The following is a 20,359-nucleotide window of genomic DNA, read 5'->3' as shown; positions in this document are numbered from 1 at the left end:
GGAGAACTTACCTTTGGTCCATGGTAGTTAGTCCTTGGTATTTGAACCTATGAGGAAAAGCGCGTATATGTTGGAGAACTTACCTTTGGTCCATGGTAGTTAGTCCTTGGTATTTGAACCTATGAGGAAAAGCGCGTATATGTTGGAGAACTTACCTTTGGTCCATGGTAGTTAGTCCTTGGTATTTGAACCTATGGTTTTGGACCATGGTATTAGTCCAACAGTTTTTTGATCCTATGGTTTTGGCCCGTGGTATTGTGAAAGGCCTAAGCCTATATAAAGCAAAGGAGATCACTTGGCTAATTCATCCTTGCAATTGAATATCTTAAGATCTGAAATATTGGGTTATTGTTTTGAAAGTTTGATCTATGAAAATGAAGTTGAAAGCGAATCTATGAAGGGTGATCTCTCGAGCGCTGGAGCTGCAGAAGTGCGGAGGCGCCACAGAAGGTGCAGTGCGGAGGCGCCACAGAAGGCGCAGTGCGGAGACGCCACAGAGGCGCCACAGAAGGCGCAGTGCGTAGGCGCCACAGAAGGCGCAGTGCAGAGACGCCACAGAGGCACCACAGAAGGCGCAGTGCGGAGGTGCCACAGAAGGCGCAGGGGCGGTGGTCGCGGCGCCACAGAAGGCGCAGGTGCGGAGGTAGTACAGATATCCGCAGATCTATACCAGTGAAGTTGCGATCCCTGCTTAAAATTTGTTTTAACCGCCTTTGACTATTCTGCAGGGTTTTGGGTGCATAACTGATGTTTGGTTACTGGTATTGAGTTCAGATAACAGCATGATTAATGACTTATCTTTATGTACTAGATCTGGTTGATAACTCTCATAATATCATTGTATATGTATGGATCTGGTGATTGGGTGATTCAGAAGGTTGTTTGATTATGAGCTTCAATGTTGTTGTTGGGTCCAGTATGAAAATTGGATGAAAAGTGGCCTTTCAGATTATGTGTTGTGCTTCAGTGTATCCAGTCTGAAAATTGATGAAACGTGGTACCTGGAGGAGAGAAGATTGTAGGCCAGCGCCTATGTACTAGTATCTAAGCTAGTACAAAAGCTAAGGGAGATCTTTGGAGCATTGTAGCAGGTAGCAGCCTGCGTACTAGTAAATGGATCGGCTAGTACAAGAGCAAAGGGGGTTGTAGCTCCCGTACTGGTATGAGACTGCACCAGTACAAATATTGTAAAAGAATTTTCTTATTAAGAAGATTGAGATGACTTGCAGCAGGTGGTTTTTCTCCCGCATTGGGTTTCCACCTTATATCATGGTGTTCATGTGTGTGCCTTATGTGTGATGATCTATTCTCTATTACTGCATCTGTTATCTGATAATATGGTTGATAATGTTCTAATGCACTCATTGAAGATCAATTAACTTAATCATAAGAAGTTGTGGAAGTAGCATATATGAATCTGATTATGGAAATGAAAAAGTTTTATTAATGTGATAATACTGATTCACCCCCCCCTCTCAGTATTATTTCCAACATAACCCCTTATTGTTATTAGTGCAACCCCCTTATTGTATTATTATGCCCATATAGTCCCCATGTTGTTATTAGTATGCACCATAGAAGCCCACTATTGTTATTGTTTTGTAGGCTTTGATTGTATTGGGAACCCTTAGACTCCTATATATAGAAAGGAGGTCTTGTCATTTGAATCATCCAAGAATTTTTCATTTGTGTAATGTAAAGGAGGTTGCCCCCTCAAAGAGGCTAATTTTTAAGATGTTGATCTATATTTTCTATCTTTTTGTGAGCTGGTTTCATAACACAACCTCTAAGTAATGACCAAAAGAAATAAAATTAATAAGTTCTTAAAAAGGAAATTCAAAACACCCAATTAAATTGACAGAGACTTAATGAAGGTATATGCAAGTGTAATTAAGCAGGAAAAATAAAAATTTATGGACTTGATGAAGAGAAAACTGATTTTTTCAAAAATTCTAGGTATGTGCACAAACAATAGATCAATCTAGTGCACATACACATTGTTACAAAGGAAAAACTGTGTAGAAATACACTCCGTGCCTAAAGATAAAGTGCGCACAACGGGAAATTTTCAGAAAAAAATAAAAACAAGTCAAATAAATCATAAAACCTAGATTTTCAGTATTTCCAAACACTTAGAGAGGGCTATGACAAAAGGATCAAAGGTAAAAACAAAGAGAATGCTGGAGAGTGAGACGATCTCCAGTGGAGTCGCCAATTTGTTAGGTAGAATAATCCATTTTGCGGACAAGACGGTTCTTCTTAGACCTCAAAGAAATCTAGTAACAAACAAGAAAATAACTACCACCTTTCCTTAGCTTACGATTGATTGAAACAAACAATATGAGAGAGATCACTTACCATTTTATCAAAATGCTTGTTGAAGTCCCTTTCAGTGCCTTCGACAATGAGCTTCCCCCTGATGCTTAGAGACTATTCTAGCACTTCCCACAACTTCTCCATGCTGTTTCGAAGGAGATCTGCATAGACATAAACACACAAATGATTAAATCATCTAGTATATAAAATGAAAGATAAATTAACTACTTAACTTAGTGTATATCATAAATTGAATCAATAACTAATCATAACCTATGTGAGTGATCAAGGAATCCCACAAATGATATCAGAAAAGACATAATTAGGAAAGAACAATTTCTTTTTATTAAATAAAAGGGAGAACAAACTTACAACCTCAAAGCCTTGATGTTACAAGCCTCTTCTCACAATCTCCAACCCTCTCCTTGGATGAAAATCCTCCTAGCCTTATTTTTCAGCATAAGCCTACCTTCACTAGTCCTCTCCAATCCTCTAGCTTGTGTTTGATGAGATCCACAAATGGTGGGATAGGGGACCCACAAAGAGAGGGAAGTAGCTCCATGATGGGAGGGATTAGGCTTGAATAGGCATCCATTCGAAGTTGTTAGTTGGGAAATATTCAACTAACAAAGCTTCTAGACTTTACTTTTTATTTTTTACTTGCGTTAAGTCATGTGCGCAGGCCACAGTGTTAGACAGAGAACACTTTTGTGCAGTTTCTAATGGTTTCTTCTGCATATGTTCAAAAATGGACTAGGGAACTATGCAGGAAGCCAAAAATAGGTTTTTGAGCCTTGAGATCCAGGAGTTTTATTCTCTTTAGGATTGTTTGGGTTTTAGCCTTGCAGGGGGATGCTTTGGAACACTTTGATGGGTAACGAAAGATCCAGACTGATGGTCATTTGTCTAATGCGACAAAATGACATGTAACACCATGTCATACATATTGATGCTTGAGTATATGTTCAAGTTGACACTGATAAAAATGAAGTATGACAATATTATGGGCATGATTAGGAACTGGTTTGTGTACAGGTAGTGATTACTTAGTTACATCTGAAGGGATTCCCACAATTGGCTTTTTAGTTTTTCAAACATGAGAAGGCATGTCTTAACTTAGTAGTGCAAAGTGTAAATATTCAAATTGATAATGCTTCTGCAAAAGTGTGACATGTTAAGGTCACTGTTATACACTTGGAACTAAGGCCCTTTGGTAAGGCAATGCTGGCATTATTGAATATGCTTACCAACGATTAAATAATTTTGAAAGGATTTCATTTTGTATCTTGTCCTGGACAATATTGATAAGGTTTTGAAGATGCTAGAGATTGCAGAAATATAAAATGATGTTATGGGTTAGTTTCACAAGCCCATATGTGAGTGCAACAGTTCATGGGCTTATAGATATTGCAGATAGGCTTGTGCATAATAGTTAGGTGACAATCTGCTCACTCTACCACATGGAAATAAATCATCACTTGTGCCCCCTCCTTCAATTTGTCACAATGGTGATTTGCCATTATTGAGGGTTACCAAAGGCCTTTTTGAGGGTGGGTTGGATAATGTAGAGGGTGTAGTCCATGAAGAATAGGATGTAGGAGCTGCAACCAATAAGGGTTAAGACCTTGACACTTCTTGAGTTGCAAAACAAAATGGCGAGGTTGTAGTGATCGATGATACGAAAGTGAGAGGAGACAATGATGATGAGGGAGGATAGAATCTAGAAGATTTTAAGCTACCTACAAATGTCTAAGTTGTAAATGTTGCAGGTAAAACTCATAATTTCATTAGTTACACCATCACCACATATGCCAATAATTCAAATTTGGACACATAAAATCTTCTCTTACAGGTGAGAATGCAACTGCTAGTAACATTAATATGGCGATGCAGCTCTCAAGTCAACAATTTGGTATTAAGGATTTCATTCCATTAAAAGTTAAAACCTTTGTTTTTGGATCTTTATGTGGAAATCCATACATATCTTCCTGCATTTGTTTCTGCATTGTGGTCTCCTTAGCAAGAGAGGGAGGCCAGAGTGAGACTTCTAGCTCAAATGTCAGAGGTCCATGGGATTTGGTATTGAAGCTTTATTTATTAGATGAGAAAATGACTAGCTTACAAAGCCACAACAGATGGAAAGTTTAGTGAAGCATTGAGGTTATTTCTTACCATCTTGCACACAATTCCAGTTATTGATGTAGATTCCATTTAGGAGGTTGAGAAGGTGAATAAATTGATTGGAATTAATAAACAATGTACTATGGGTCTTCAAATGGATATCGAGAGGAAGTTAAGGAACATATTGTCCAACAGCAAGAGCTTGCAGCCTATTTTACCCTTTACAACCTTCAAAAAGTCCATTTGAGGTTGGCTTTGTCGAATGCCATAAGTGTTTGCTAGAGAACTTCAGTACAACTACTAACTTGTCTTGATAACTACTAGAAAATGAGCCCCTTGTAAACCATGTAACAAAGGCCCAACAAGTTCTGCAGACATGTGGAAGGTAGTTGCAGGATGCTAAAAGAATTGAATTATGACTCAGAAATATTTTTGCTGTTTTAGGAGCAACTTGTACACATATATACCATGGTCAGAAGGATGTGTCGCATCCATATTATATACCACACTTTATGCCAATAATAAAGGGAAATCTATGTGCTATATGTGAGCTTGCAGTTGTGCTCTTCAGAAGTAGGTCAAGGGAAAGAAAGTTAAGGATGATATTGTTCAACAGAAAGAGCTTGCAATTTATTTTATTCATAACAACCTTCAAAAAGTCCCTTTGAGGTGGGCTTTGCTGAATACCATGGGTGTTTTTTATAAGGGAGGGAGATTTAGTACAACAACTAACTTTTCTTGATGACAATTGGAAATTGAACCCCTATAAACCATTCAACAAAGATACAACAAGTTTTGCAGGCATGTGAGAGGCAACTACAGGATGCCAAAAAACTGAATTATAACTTTGACTTCAGAAAGCCTTTTGTTGGTGGTGAAAAAACCTTTACACCTATATACCATGTTCAAAAGGATGTGTCATGTCCATATTGTACAACCTGCTTTGTTCTAGTCATATAAGGAAATCTATATATGTAAGCTTTCCATTGTGGGTTCCACTACTTTTGGGTGTTGAATGTGCATCTGTTAAATTTGGAAACTAGGGCCAAACTCCACCTTGTACAACTCATATGATGCAACTAATATTTTTATTGGATTCCTCTCTCCGAGAGGTGTAGGATTGATCTAAATATCATCTCATTCTGACATGTACAAATGGAATTATGAATTTATTTCTGTTATGGACAAATTGTCAAGGTTGGCCAACAAACTAATGTAGGCCCAGAAGCCCAAAAATCACGTCTATTCATCCTCAATGTTGCATATAAATAGGAGACTCTTCCTCATTTTTTCACTCTCATATTCACACACCTCTCTCTCCTCATATGATTGGGTATGAATTTCTTAGGAACTCTCTCTCCACACGTACGAAGAAGGTGACTGTACTTTTCTGTTCTAGTCGTTGACCGAATTGTAGGAAGGGTTTGGCCAAGCGTTAATGAGCCAATGTTGACTTGTTTGACTGCGTCTTTGTTGGGGAAAATATGTTTGGGTAGGCCAAATTTCTGAGCATAGAAATCAAGGCAATCCATATTATTTGACGAGCATTAACTGCATAAGGGTTTGACTGCAATGTTGACCAAGTTCGACTGAGTTTTTCGGAACTGTTTTGGGCTGATTCAGATTACTGTTGGAGGCCGAGTTGACTGGGTTTGAGTGAGTTGTTTTGGAGGTCAGAATATGCCCTATTGACCAACGTTGACTTTTTGGTTATGGATTTTTGTGGTTGCTGTTTGACTGGACAAATTTCACTTTGATTGGGCAAGTGAATATTACATATTGTACTCCTTCTCTCGATTGAACTTTTGAATAATAATAATAAGAATTTATCAAAGGGTTTCCCCACATTGGGGTTTGTCCCTGGTTTGCGCCATATCTTGTATCCTCTTGTCTTGGCTTGTCTTCTGCTGTTTTATTTATGTTCTATCTACATTTTATTATCATGTTGATATGATTGCTAATCTAGAAATTGATATTGGGCTAATAAGAAAATTGAAGTAAAATTGCTCTTAAGCATAGAACATACCATTGTTATGTAAAATTAACATGGTATCAGAGCTGAGGTGGAGACAAAGTCCAAGCAAGAGTGAAAAGAGCAATCACTGAGAAGAGCAATCACTAAGATTTGTTGGACAAGGACAAGAGTCAATGGCCTCCACATCTTACTTCAAATCTAATGACAAGCTTCATGCTAATTCTGATTATCATGCATGGAAGATGTCTCTTGATTTGACTTTAGAAGAGCAAGATGTTATGGACTATGTGCAGGGAAAGATTATTGAACCTCCTTCTAATGCATCGACTGTTGCTAAGACAAAGTACAAGAACGGTGAAGTCAAAGCAAAGAAGATCACCGAGGATTCTATTCATAAGCATTTAGTTGCTTATGTCTTCGATTTGAACACATCAAAGGAGATATATGACAGGTTGGTTGGCATGTTCAAAGCTAGCAATGCAAACCAAGTTCTCTTTCTAAAAAACAAGCTGAAGGACATAAAGAAGGGAAAAGGTGAAGGTATTCAATCCTACTTCATGAGGATTACTGAGATCAAAAATGATATTCTTTCGATTAGAGAAGTTATTCCTGACATGGAGCTCACTCTCATTTTGGAGGACTCCCTCGTGAATGTCATGTGTTCAACACTACTATTCTTAACAATGACAAGATTCCAGGTTTTGATTGTTGACTAGATGTTCTCAAGAAGAAACAAGGATGATGGGACTAGATATTCCTTTAAATAGGAATGATCCTACTGCATTCTCCGCTCATGCTAAAAAGAAGAACAATGCAGGTTCAAAGAAGCAATGTCAAGGAAGATTGGGTTTCAAGAATGGAAGGAAGGGAAGATGATTCATTTGCAACAAGTTTGGCCACTATGCTAGGGAGTGTCCTAATAGAAGGGATACAACTCATGATGATTACAGCCACAACAAAAACAATTTCAGGGGCAACAACAATCAAAGGAATGACATATTCAACAATAGAGGAAACAGGAATGCTCCCACTACTCAACATGGAAATGGTCACCCTCCCAAAACATCAAGAAACTCCAAGTATGATCAATCTAGTGTTGTTGATAACAAGCAAAAATAATTTTATCTTATATTTTCCCTCTCTACTGCCTCTCCTTCAGACACCTTGGGAAATTATTTGATTGATAGTGGTGCCTCAAGGCACTTCTCTGGGTATAAGGAAGCTCTTTCAAATCTGATTGAAAATGATACAAATTTGGAAATTATCCTTAGAGACAATGCCACCTATCATGTCAAGGGAGTTGGGAATGTTACTCTTTAATTGAATCAAGGTTACACCATTCATCTACAAGAAGTACTATATGTACCCGATCTAAAGAAGAACCTGGTATCTATCTTGGAAATGGAGGAAAAAGGTTTCAAGGTGGCATTCATCAATCGAAAGGTACGTGTATGGAATAAAAATTTCAAAGATGCATTTAGACTTGGATTCAGGGTTGATAGCTTGTATCAAGTTGGAGGAAGTCCATTGGGATCTACGTCTTGCGACACATCTCTTCAATCTGAATTATGGTAGTAGAGGTTTTCCCATCCACATTATAAGGATCTATCTGATGTGAGGAACATGGTGACAGGTATGCCTGAATTTAAAGTAGAACATGAAGGTATTTGTTAGGGGTGTGCTAAAGGAAAGCATACAAGGGGACCATTCCCCTCCAGTGATATCAAGACAACCGACATATTGCAATTGGTTTATTCTAATCTATCTAGAATGATGCCCGTGAAACCTTTGGGGGGATACTTAAATTATGTTATATTTGTGATGATTTCTCTCACAAAACTTGGATTTATTTCTTGAAGAAGAAGGACGAAGTATTCTCATGGTTCCGTTCTTTCAAAGCTTTTGTTGAAAATCAAATAGGGAAGAAGATCAAAATATTGAGGACCGATAATGGAACCGAATATGAATCAAATGAGTTCAATAACTATTGTAGAGAAGTTGGCATTAAGAGGGAGACTACTACCGCATATACTCTTGAGAAAAATGGTGTTTCTGAAAGGAAGAACCGTACTATCGTAGAAGCCACTCATGCCATGCTTCATGATCAAAGACTTTTGAAGTTATTATGGGTAGAAGCTGCCAACACTACCGTGTACATTCAAAATAGATGCCCTCATCAAGCGTTGGACTCCAAAACTCCCGAAGAAGTTTTCACCAGTAAGAAACCTTATGTTTCTCACTTTATAAGTTTTGGTAGCCCTGTGTATTTTCATGTGCCAAAAGAAAAGAGAAGCAAATTAGATGCTTCTAGGAAGAAAGGAACATTTGTGGGCTATAGTGAAACTTTTAAGGCATATAGAATCTATGTGCCTAGTCAAAGAGAAGTGGAGATAAGTCATGATGTCACCTTCGATGAGGATGTTGCCCTTGGGAAGATTAGTAACCTTCCTATTCCAAGGAAGGACAAAGAAGAAGATTCAAGAAAGCAGGGAGAACTGCAAGATGAGCCGATGTCCGATGCTAAAGGACCAATGGATTCCATTGATCCACCCCCTCATGAACCCTCCTCCTCAAAATGGAGACCCTCATGGCTTAGGGTAACTCTCGAAGATGTTGAGAGACCTGTTGCACCAAGGAGGACATTTCATAAAAGTAAGAAGTTGAATAAGTACCAAGGGTACTTAATTGTCATGAGCACCATTGTTCAATCTGAGCCTTGCACATTCAAAGAAGCTGCGAAGCACCAAGTTTGGAAGGATGCTATGAATGAAGAGTATGAGTCGATTATGAAGAATGATGTTTGGGATGTGGTCCCTATACCCAAGGACAAATCTGTTGTCACCTTTAAATGTATCTACAAGATCAAGCATGGAGTTGATTGAAGTGATGAAAAGTTTAAGGCTAGATTTGTTGCTCAAGGCTTCTCTCAAAAGGAAGGTGTGGACTACGATGATATATTTGCACCTGTTTTCTGATATACCACCATCCGTTTGATTATAGCCCTCGCTACCTTGCAAGGATGGAATCTACATTAGATGGATGTCAAGACCACCTTCTTACATGGTTCAATTAAGGAAGAAGTCTATATAGAATAAATTGAGGGGTTCAAAGTTCAAGATCGTCAGACACATGTATGCAAGTTGAAGAAAGCCCTCTATGAGTTGAAGCAAGCTCCCCAAGCTTGGTATGAGAGGATCGAAAACTATCTAATGAAGCTGTGATTTACTAGAAGTGAAGTTGATCTGAACCTTTATTTTAAGGTTGAGAATGATAAAACTCTCATCTTGGTACTTTATGTGGACGATCTCTTTCTAACTGATGCATACCCTCTTATTCATCAATGTAAGAGGGAGTTGGCTTTTGAGTTTGAAATGAAGGACCTAGGATTGATGCATTACTTCCTAGGTTGGAAGTTTGGCAAAAGCCAGGTGAGATTTTCCTTTCTCAAGGAAAATACATCGTGAAGCTACTTGAAATATTTGGGATGGTGGACTGCAAGTTCGTGACTACTCCGATGGAACTTAACTTCAAGAAGTTATGCGGAAGTGCTGCTAGGCCTGATTTAGGACTTTTGAGTATCGTCAACTCGTAGGGACCTTGATGTTCTTGGTGAACTCTCGTCCATACATATGTTTTGCAGTGAACACATTGAGTCAGTTTATGGTCGAGCCTCATCACATACACTGGATTGTTGCTAAGAATCTCTTGAGATATCTTCGGGGCACAATCACCTATGGACTGAGATAGACTATCGAGAATGTAAGGCTCCATGGTTATTCTGATGCTGACTAGGCTGGTAGTGTGGTGGATAGTAAAAGCACATATGGATGTTGCTTCTCTCTAGGTTCTGCTTCAATATCCTGGATGAGTAGGAATCAGAAGTCAGTTGCCTTGAGCACCAATGAGGCTGAATACATTACTGCTAGTATGGCCTCCTGTGAAGCTGTTTAGTTGAGGAAGCTCTTTAGTGAGTCGTTTGAACATGTGATGGATATTGCCGTGATCTATTGTGACAACCAAAGTGGGGTATGTCTTTATGAGAATCCCGTGTTTCATGACCACTCCAAGCATATTGATATAAGGTACCACTTTATCTGAGATATGGTACAATGGGGAGAAATAAGGCTCTGTCACATTGGATTGATGATAAAATCACAAATATTCTTACGAAGACCCTAGGGAAGGTAAAATTCTCAACCTTCTGTGAACGACTTGGAGTCGTGGAGAGACCCTCTTATGAGGGTCCTGCATGAGATGGATGTTGATCTCTTGTAGCTCTGGGGGGCTTGGGGTACTTCTTGGAGCGATGAACAACCATAGGGTGAGTGGTTGACCTTCCCCTAGTGGTGTGCGATGCACAGGGTGAGTGGTTCACCTTCCCCTGTGATATCCCATGTTGAGATATGCATAGGATGAGTGGTTCACCTTTTCTTATGGAATATGAGCAGGATGAATGGTTCACCTTTTCCTATGGAATATGAGCAGGATGTGTGGTTCACTTTCTCCTACAGGTACATCCTACCCATGAAATCTAAGTCTCATGGAAAGTACCTCTCGTCTGGCCAATGAGTAGGGAAATGAGGATAGTGACCATAGTAATATCGATGGATGCATTATGTACTACTGTACTACATATGCTAGGATGTGTGATATTGATCTGGGATCATGGAGGCTGACTTCGGGTCAGTGGAGAGTAGTATGATACACTCTCGATTATTGGAGATTGACTTCAGGTCAGTGGAGAATGGTATGACACATTCTTGATCACTTCTTCTTCATTATTTCTTCATGGTTCAGCAGAGCAGAGCAGAGCAGAGTAGGGATGGTACTGATTTTTAGATGGTTTGGCAGGTGTACTTATTCCTAGTTGAGAGGGAGTGTTAAATTTGGCAGCTAAGGCCAAACTCCACGACTTTGGACAACTCATATGATGCAGCTAATATTTTTATTGGATTCCTCTCTCTGAAAGGTGTAGGATTGATCTAAAGATCATCTCATTTTGACATGTACAAATGGAATTATGAATTTATTTATATTATGGACAAATTATCAAGGTCGTCCAACAAACTAATGTAGGCTTAGAAGCCCAACAGTCATGTCTATTCATCCTCAACATTGCATATAAATAGAAGGAGCCTCTTCCTTATTTTCTCACTCTCATATTCACACATCTCTCTCTCCTCATCTGATTGGGTACAAATTTCTGGGCAACTCTCTCTCCACATGTGCAAAGAAGGTGACTGTACTTTTTTGTTCTAGCCATTGAACGAGTTGCAAGAACGGTTTGACCAAGCATTAACCAACCAACGTTGACTTGTTTGACTGCATTTTTTTTGGGAAAATTATGTTTGGGCAGACCACATTTTTGGGCACAAAAATCGAGGCAATCCTTATTGTTTGACCAACATTGACTGTAGAAGGGTTTGACTGCAGCATTGACCTGTGTTGACCAAGTTTGACTGAGTTTTTTAGAATTTTTTTGGGTTGATTCGGATTACTGTTGAAGGCCGAGTTGACTGGGTTTGACCGAGTTGTTTTGGAGATCAAATTCCACCCTATTGACCAACATTGACTTTCTGGTTAGGGCTGTCTGTGGCTGTTGTTTGACTGGATAGATTTCACTTTGATTGGGCAAGTGAATATTACATATTGTACTCCACCTCTCTACTTAACTTTTGAAGAATAATAAGAAGAATTGATCAAAAGGTTTCCCCACATTTGGGTTTGTCCCTGGCTAGCGCCATATCTAGTGTCCTCTTGTCTTGGTTTGTCTTTTAGTGTTTTATTTATGTTCTATCTGCATTTTACTATCATGCTGATGTGATTTCTAATCTGGAAATTGATATTGCGCTAATAATAAAATTGAAGTAAAATTGCTCTTGAGCATAGAACATACCATTGTTATCTAAATTTATTTATTTCAAGAAATTTCATCACCCATGCATATGTCCATATAAGTATTGTACTCTCTACCTTTGAGAACCATGTTGAGAGACAATACAAGTAAGAGTCTTGGAAAAACTTGAGTGCATTCTTAAGAGATTGGAAGAGGTTGTTTAGTGATAACTTAAATGACAATACAAGTAAGACTTTCCATGTTTTTTCATTGTTTACAATTTGAAATTTGAGTCTATGTTTTTGCTTCCCTTTCTCAATCTCAAACAATGTAAGTGCTAGTAATTTAGCTTCAGTTTGGAGAATTTTTTATAGACCCCCTATGTGTTTAACCTATCTTTATCATGTAGGTTTTCTAGTGGTTTGTTAGAGTGTAAACATGCACTAGGGTCTTATTATTCAACATCAGAAAGTAATTAAATTGTTTGAATGTTTTTTAGATGTAGGCCTCGTCTAAATTGAAACAAGTCAAATTGGCCTGTTGGACTGGGCATGGTATTGAACTAGCCTGTTGACCAGACTGGTACCTAACCAATACAAACTCGCCCTAACCATCTGGACATGAGACTTAAATTTCTAAGAATTTTTTGAATAAATTTTCTTGTACATGCACAACAGACTTAGGTTTATTCTTTTGATGATGGCTATAGATGCATAGTAAACAGTTGTGAAGTTTTATTAATGCCTAGAAATCACAATCCTCTCTCAATTATGACTCGAAATTTATAACTCTGAAGCTTTTATGTGTTCAAATGAAAATTGTTTGACAAAATGTTTAAAATAATTATTTTTCATCTACATAACAACATTCATGTCTGTAATTTTATGTTGGTCTCAGGGCTTTAGATTCGGGTTGCTATCTTTGTTTACACAAGAAATTATACAACCAGCTGTTTTTGGTACATGCACTTGAAAAGGTGTCATTTATTTGTTGAAACCAAGGCATATTTTAATGTAATTGACTCACAACAACAAGGAAATTAATGACACAATTTAGACATGCGTTATTTGTATATTTACGTGTCTATATTCTGAAAATTTAGTAGTGGGGTATACCGTATTCAGGCTTCCTGGAAATATTACACCCAATTCGAATCCAAAATAACTATGTTTGGAATGCATACAAGTGGTCTGAGTTTTCCTTCATGACAGCCACAAGGACCAATGTTTTTCCATATTAAATCTTAAAGTGATTTTTCACTAAAAACTAATTATTTTGTGTATGTTTTCCAAATCCAATTCATTGATTCGGCTTTGATTTTGGTTCCAGTTTGAAACCCAGTTAGATAGCTGGCCAGTTCAAAGCCCAATTCCAGTTTTTAAGACTATATTTCAATCCCATGCATTTTTAAGGTATTTTTCCATTAAATTTAATTGTTTTAACTGCATAGCTGGTTTTCAAATGGTGTTTGGACAAGAGACTATTAATGGAAATATAGGAAACTCTGATAGAAGGTAATGACTAAACAATGTGCTAGGTGGAAAAGTTCAGTGAAATACTGATATTAGTGGGTTTGAAAATACAATAGGAATATATAAATACATGGAGGACGATGAATTGATTTAGGAGTGGTATATTAAATGTTATTAACTAGTACTTTTGTTATTGACATGGATGTTGGCATAATTTGGATGCTATAATATTGAATGGAGAAGACTACATTATTTCAGTGTTCCACAGGGTCGCGTCCCCCCACCAGGGGGTCGAGTTTCCTAGCTCTCTTGCGCTCCGGGGATTTGGGGATGAGAGGGGGACGTTTCCCCATGCTCCCAAAAAACAGGGTATGCAAGGAAACTTGAAAGGGGTCATTCCCTAGCAGAAAGGGGTTTTAAGGGGTCCTAGGGGTCGTTTCCCTAGAAAAAAATCATTTTTTTTTTTTTTTATGAAACAAAAAAATCGTAATTTTTTATATTTGTTGACTGACTGGGAACTTAGGGTTTACATTATGTTCATTTCACATTTCATTTTTTGTTTGCTCCTTCGTTGAATTGAACAGTGCCGCCATCACCAAGCAACCTTCTGTCTACTCCTTCATTGAACTGAACGTTGTTGCTAATGTATCAGACTTGACTTTTATATTATTCAATATTCAATGTTCATAGTTGGAAGTGGAACATCAATATGGTTTAAAGTTTAAAGTTTGAAACTTTAAACATTTATAATTTTATAATTTATTTTCATTGTGCATTGTTAGTAAGTTAGTAGACTAGTAGTTACACTGTACAGTTACAAAATTACATGTATGATGTATGATTATAATTTATATGATAATGATATCAATGATCATGCTTTTTGTTTTAAATTTGTTTCAATTATATGATTCCTTGATTTATATTTTATATTTATAAGTTTTTAAGAGCCCGGCATCCCCCCACGTTTCCTAAAAATTTGTGGGGAGCTTTTGCATAGACCACTCTTGTGTATCCCTGCTCACTTGCCTCCTCGTCCACGAAACTTGGTGGAACATTGCATTATTTTACAAATTTCTGAGTTGGTTGGTAGAGAGGTGATGAATAGATTAATGGAAAACCAAAACAATGTGTGAGGAATAGTTAAGTGAAGCACTGACATTAATGGGTTTTAGAATACATTAGGAAAATTCAAATGCATGAAGGATGATGAACAAACTTGAACTAGTGTTTAATATGTTGTTAACTGCAATTTTTGTTGTTGACCTTTGTATGCTATCCTTTTGTATTTAAAATGTTGAATATTCCCTAGCAATAGAATAGAATATGAAATTTCAATTCCTCCAAAGTGAGATTTTCCACATAAAATGGGAAATTTCAGTGCTTGGATTAATATGACCTAGGTCACCATCTTGGAAAAGAGATGATTAATGTCAAAAGGTTATTAAGGAACAACGTAGGAGGAGAAGTTTAATGAGGCACTGATATTAATGTTTTTGAAAAAACGACAGTAAAATGCAAAGGCATGGAGGATGATGACCTAAGTTAGGAGCCACATGTAATATGTGATTCAACTGCTACTTTTTCTATTAATATTCCATGATTACGAAAGCTCCGGGTCATGTAAGTAATAATTCCATGGAGTGCTCCACATACATGCTGAAAGTACAATGCCCATTACAATTCTTGCCATCAAAATCACCCCATCTCATAATAACAATTTCCCATGCTAATCTGATACACTTCCAAGTATTTCAAGTACCCAAGGGAGTCCATTTTTTTCCCATCAAATTCACCCATGGTAGAAAATGAATCACAATGTGTAGGGCAGTTGAAAATGGCACAATTGATGCAGATGATAACAATGAAGAGAGAAAGGAAGAGATTGACAATGTGGAGGATATCGTTGATTTGAAGATTAACAAATCTGGGAAAAATTCGAGGAGAAAAACTACAACAATCAATGTGGAATCTCTCCTTGATGCAGTTTGGAATGTGTTGACAGACTATGAGAGATTGGATGACTTCATACTAAGGCTTGCTATCAGCCAATTGCTGAAACGAAGAGAGAATGGTGCTATGCTTTTGCAGATTGGTGAGAAAAACTTCGAATTTGGTTTAAAATTCAAAGTCAAAGGCATAGTGGATGTCTATGAGAATGAGCTTGAGATTCTTCCAATTGGGATTCAACGTGATATTGATTTCAAGATGGTCAAAGGTGAGTTTCATGTCTTTGAAGGGAAATGGGGTATAGAACAATTTGAGGGGAGTACAGGAAACCAAAAATTTTCAATCCAAAAGGACTTTCAAACCTAGCTTTCATACAGTGTGGATGTACAACCTAAGAAATGGTTACTTGTAGCACTTGTTGAAGGAAGACTTAATAGGGAAACAAAAATTAAAAAATGGTTTAATTTTAATCTTGTGAGACAACTTGCTTTAATTTCAACCTCCCTTCAGTAAAACCCTATAGCTCCTTTCTACAATTAGAGCCTCTGTTCAACAAAAGTTTTACCTCATTTTGGAGACCCTTTGTAGTTCTAAGTTTAGAATATGTTCAACAAGAAGACATTCATTTTGGGTTTTATTAGCTCAATACAACATTTAAGCTATCTTCACAAAGTCCCTCGATTTAAGTCTAATTTCAGCGTCAAATACATACAACTAACCAAACAAAAATTAAACCAAAAAACACCTTGATTTTAAAGCAGTTAACTTGAACTATACAATTTAACTATATTTCTCAGCAAATTGTTTGACTTTTAATCCAATTCCATCCTCACAACATGTTAAGCCTCTATTTACCTTGGTAGCTAACAAAAACCAATATAAACTGCAAAATAAGGTCTTTACTTAGCTCTGAAGGAAGGAAATCAATTTGTGTTGATGAGTTGTGAACAAAGATCCTTTCAAAAATTAACCATAAAATGGAAAAGAAGAACCAAAGCCACCGTTTTGAATAAAGTGCGTAACACTATACAAACTAAACCCTTGTAAACCTTGGATGTCATATTTCAAATGAAACCAATGACGTACATGTCAAAGTTACTGCAACTCTAAAGATATTTCAATGAAACTAGAGAGCAAAATAAAAACCGGTCCAAAATATTTAACGAGTTGCAAAATAAAACTTTTAAAGATTGGGAAATTACCGGTCCAACGCCAGATTAAACGATTCAACAGTCCCTCGAGAGCATGACAAAGTCTTTGTGTTGATAAAAAATGGATCACAATGCGTTCTGCCATGAAAAATATCCATCCATCTAGTGCTCCACTGGGTTTGAAATGGAGGATATGATTATTCTCTTCAATTTTTCACTTCAGCAATTTCCGCCAAGTAGCACCGTTAGAGTTTACAACCTATTTGATGGATAAATTTATGGCTGATGAACACAATTAATTACAATGCCATGCAATGTGTGTCACAATTTTATCTCGAGTGGGAAAATCTATTGAAAAGAATTGCAAGGATACTTCTGTGGTCCAATCAATGAGGGATGTTGAGTGCTTCCTTGGGTGGTTAATTTGAGGGTTTTGATATTTGTAGTATTCATTTTGAGATTTTTAACAAAGATTGATAATGGTTACGACAAAGTTGATTCTCCCTTAGCTTAAGGAAAAAAAATTAAATAATGATGGAAAGAGCAATGTTATAATGTTATAAGTAAGATGTAACATGTGTTTCTAAGGCACAATACCTTATTCGATAATAAAATTTAAATAATATTTTAATAATGATGTGTATTGTCAATAAGGGAATAAAATTTAATGCGGGTAATAACTCTGCGTAAGAAGAACTCTATCATTCTAACTAAATTAAAATAGTGTCTTGATAATTCCATCTTCCAAGGTGGAAATGTAAGAGGATTCATCATAGATTTTAAGAGAAATAAAAAATCAAAATATAGTTGAGATGTTGGGATCACTATTCATAATGAAGCTAAAATGTGAGTGTTTTTAATTTTTTTTTTTTTTTTTATTCCTCAAGTAATCATGTGGAAACAATTATGGGGGATTATGTGATCATTCTAAACATAATGATAAATGAATTCATCTATACAGGGCCTATTTTCGTTGGTCTAGTATGTCAAATCCTTCACGAAATGCACGACTTCGATAAGTTATAATTTTACCATGCCTTGAAGCATCAAAATGCCCCTACAAAAAAGCAAGCTAACTTGGTTTCAAAACTCCATTTGGGATATTGTAAAACAAGCTTTACAATCTCCCCCATGATATTATTTTAGATTTAATAAATCATTTAATACTTGACTACTTCAAACAATTCAAGGTTGAAGCAAATCATAGTTACGAAGTGATATGTAAAGTGCCATGGATATTACACTCAAACAATTCAACATGATAAGCCTTGCAAATATTATGAAATATTTTAATGTAGTTTATTACGTTGGTCATATTATTACTAGCTTGGTGCTTGAATTTATGAAAACAACTACAATAGGAAAATGAAAGAGCAAACAAATGAACACAATATGTATCATAAGAAACCCAATACGAGAGAAAACCCAATTGGAAGGTGAGGGCTATGCTCTGCTCTCTTTTCTCAATTATAAAATGAAAATATAAAGAAAGGGACACTCACTATGGAGTTTATTTTAATATTGTGGCCTAAATGGCTACTACAAAATCTTATTCCTCGTCTATTCTGTTTTTAAATTTCACTTCTAGATGCTTTGCTCAATAACGAAACAATTACATTGCTAAAAGAATGGAGCTCCTTCTCTTCCAAATAATTGAGTATTTAACATAGACTGATAGTTGTTTAGAGTTGGATTTTATGTATGCATCAACCCTCAATTGGTATTAAAGTTTTGAACCTTCTATAATCATATTGTTGTTTCCATCAACAAATGGCTTCGATTTCCTCAAGTCATGAATGCCACCATGTCTAGGCACAACTTGAAAACATTTCACAAGTTTCCAGTCCTCTCGTGAAAGAGGTGGTGGCAGCATCCTCAAATTGAGATTAACATGGGAGTGATAGTAATCCAAATATGTTGGATTATATCTGAGATCATCCTCTGATGGAAAACCACTATCGACCCTCATATCAACACTCAGCCGTAAAACATTACCAAAAAAACCACCAACAATAGTCAGAGAGCCTTGAACACTAGGAGGTTCACTTCCACTATAATAGAGATTCAATTCCCTCTCCCTCTCACTCACCTTGATAAGATTCTTCTCTCATAGCAACATCCCCAACTCTTTTGCAAATCCCTCCCCATAAGTCTCTTACATTGAGATACTTGGGCCCTTAATTGCCCCCCCAAGGTTCCTTCCATCCCTAAATGAGGCAACATCTTTAATGGAATTTTAGTCACCATTTATCATAGAACAAAAAGAGAAACCTTGACCCTCTGGTGCAACCTTTTAAAATAATTTCATACAAACAACCTCTCTTCCCACTTAAAATCTCCAACTTTCATAAAGTATACTTTAAAGAATTGAATTTGAAAGTCCCATAATCATTGAATCAAAACCCCAACATCAAGGGTAACATGAACAAAATATTTTTCTCAAAGATTTTTCTTGAATAGTTAGTCCAGAGAGGTCTCATATCCCAAAGAAATTATTTTTATTTCTCTCTTTCTTATATCTCCAAATTCATTTTCCTTTGGAAGTGAAGGGGAGAGAGAATGAGGAACCTTTTTCAAAGATTCAACATGAGAAATGGATTCAAAAGATTCAAGTGAATGAACCTTATGCATTGAAGGAATTTCTCAAGCTTTGATATGCTTCCTTGTCCAAATGGATTTTCTAATTCATAACACTTGCTACTTCATCTCAAGTTTTTTCTTGATCCTTAGGTTAAATTTGAGTTGAGTCCACTTTTGGTGAATTTGGATTTGCATTCTTTTCAATAATCTCTTCCTTTTTTATGCCATCGTTCTAGGAAACACTTTATCTTATTAGGGGATAGTTGAAACCTCTCCTTGATTCTTGATAGTTACATCTTCACCTATACCCCATAAGATTTCATATTGATTAGATGAAAACATATATTTTATGAGGAAAGAAAGGTGGAGGATGGTACAATGGCCAAACATTAGATATTCAATGACAATTCAATGTTCGTCAGATCTCCAAAAAACATTCAATTATCATTAGATATCCAACTAAAGTATCATTGAATATATGCTGATAATTGTGTTCTTTGAATATCCAATAAAAGTTGGGATTTTTTTTTAAAAGTACAAAAAATGAAAGTAAAATATGGCAGTAGGGTCACATTGTCAGAGTACAACATTCAATTTTCTGCCCATATGTACTAGTGTAGGCTTGATCGAGCCTCACACAATCCTAGTGAATAAAATTCCATTATGGGTAAATTGATCTTCTTATAACCAATAAAAGGGCTATCCCTAGCCTAGGATCAACCTACTCACGAATATATATATATATATATATATATATATATATATATATATATATATATATATATATATATATATATATATATATCATTATGATCTCCTTGAATTAAGGATGGTACTATGTTATGTTATTAATGAAGAGTCACTAGCGAGAAACACTACATAAAAACTTAGCTTAGAACCTTTAGCCAAAGCATCAAGAGTTAGAATATAGTTTTTAAGTGATAAAAATAAAAATAATATG

The 20,359-nt window shown here is 36.6% G+C and overlaps 1 pseudogene; it reads left to right on the top strand.

Annotated features, from left to right (window-relative positions):
* The first annotated feature begins 15,355 nt into the window (after nt 1-15,355).
* LOC149262999 (uncharacterized) lies at nt 15,356-16,180 on the top strand (annotated as a pseudogene).
* Nucleotides 16,181-20,359: the final 4,179 nt, after the last annotated feature.

The sequence above is a fragment of the Pinus tabuliformis genome, chromosome 6 (assembly GCF_031772625.1).
Source record: "Pinus tabuliformis cultivar Carrire ecotype Pingquan chromosome 6, CPIR1, whole genome shotgun sequence".
Lineage (NCBI taxonomy): Eukaryota > Viridiplantae > Streptophyta > Pinopsida > Pinales > Pinaceae > Pinus > Pinus tabuliformis.
Note: the sequence above shows the minus strand (reverse complement) of the source record. Positions and strands in the feature narration are given on the sequence as shown.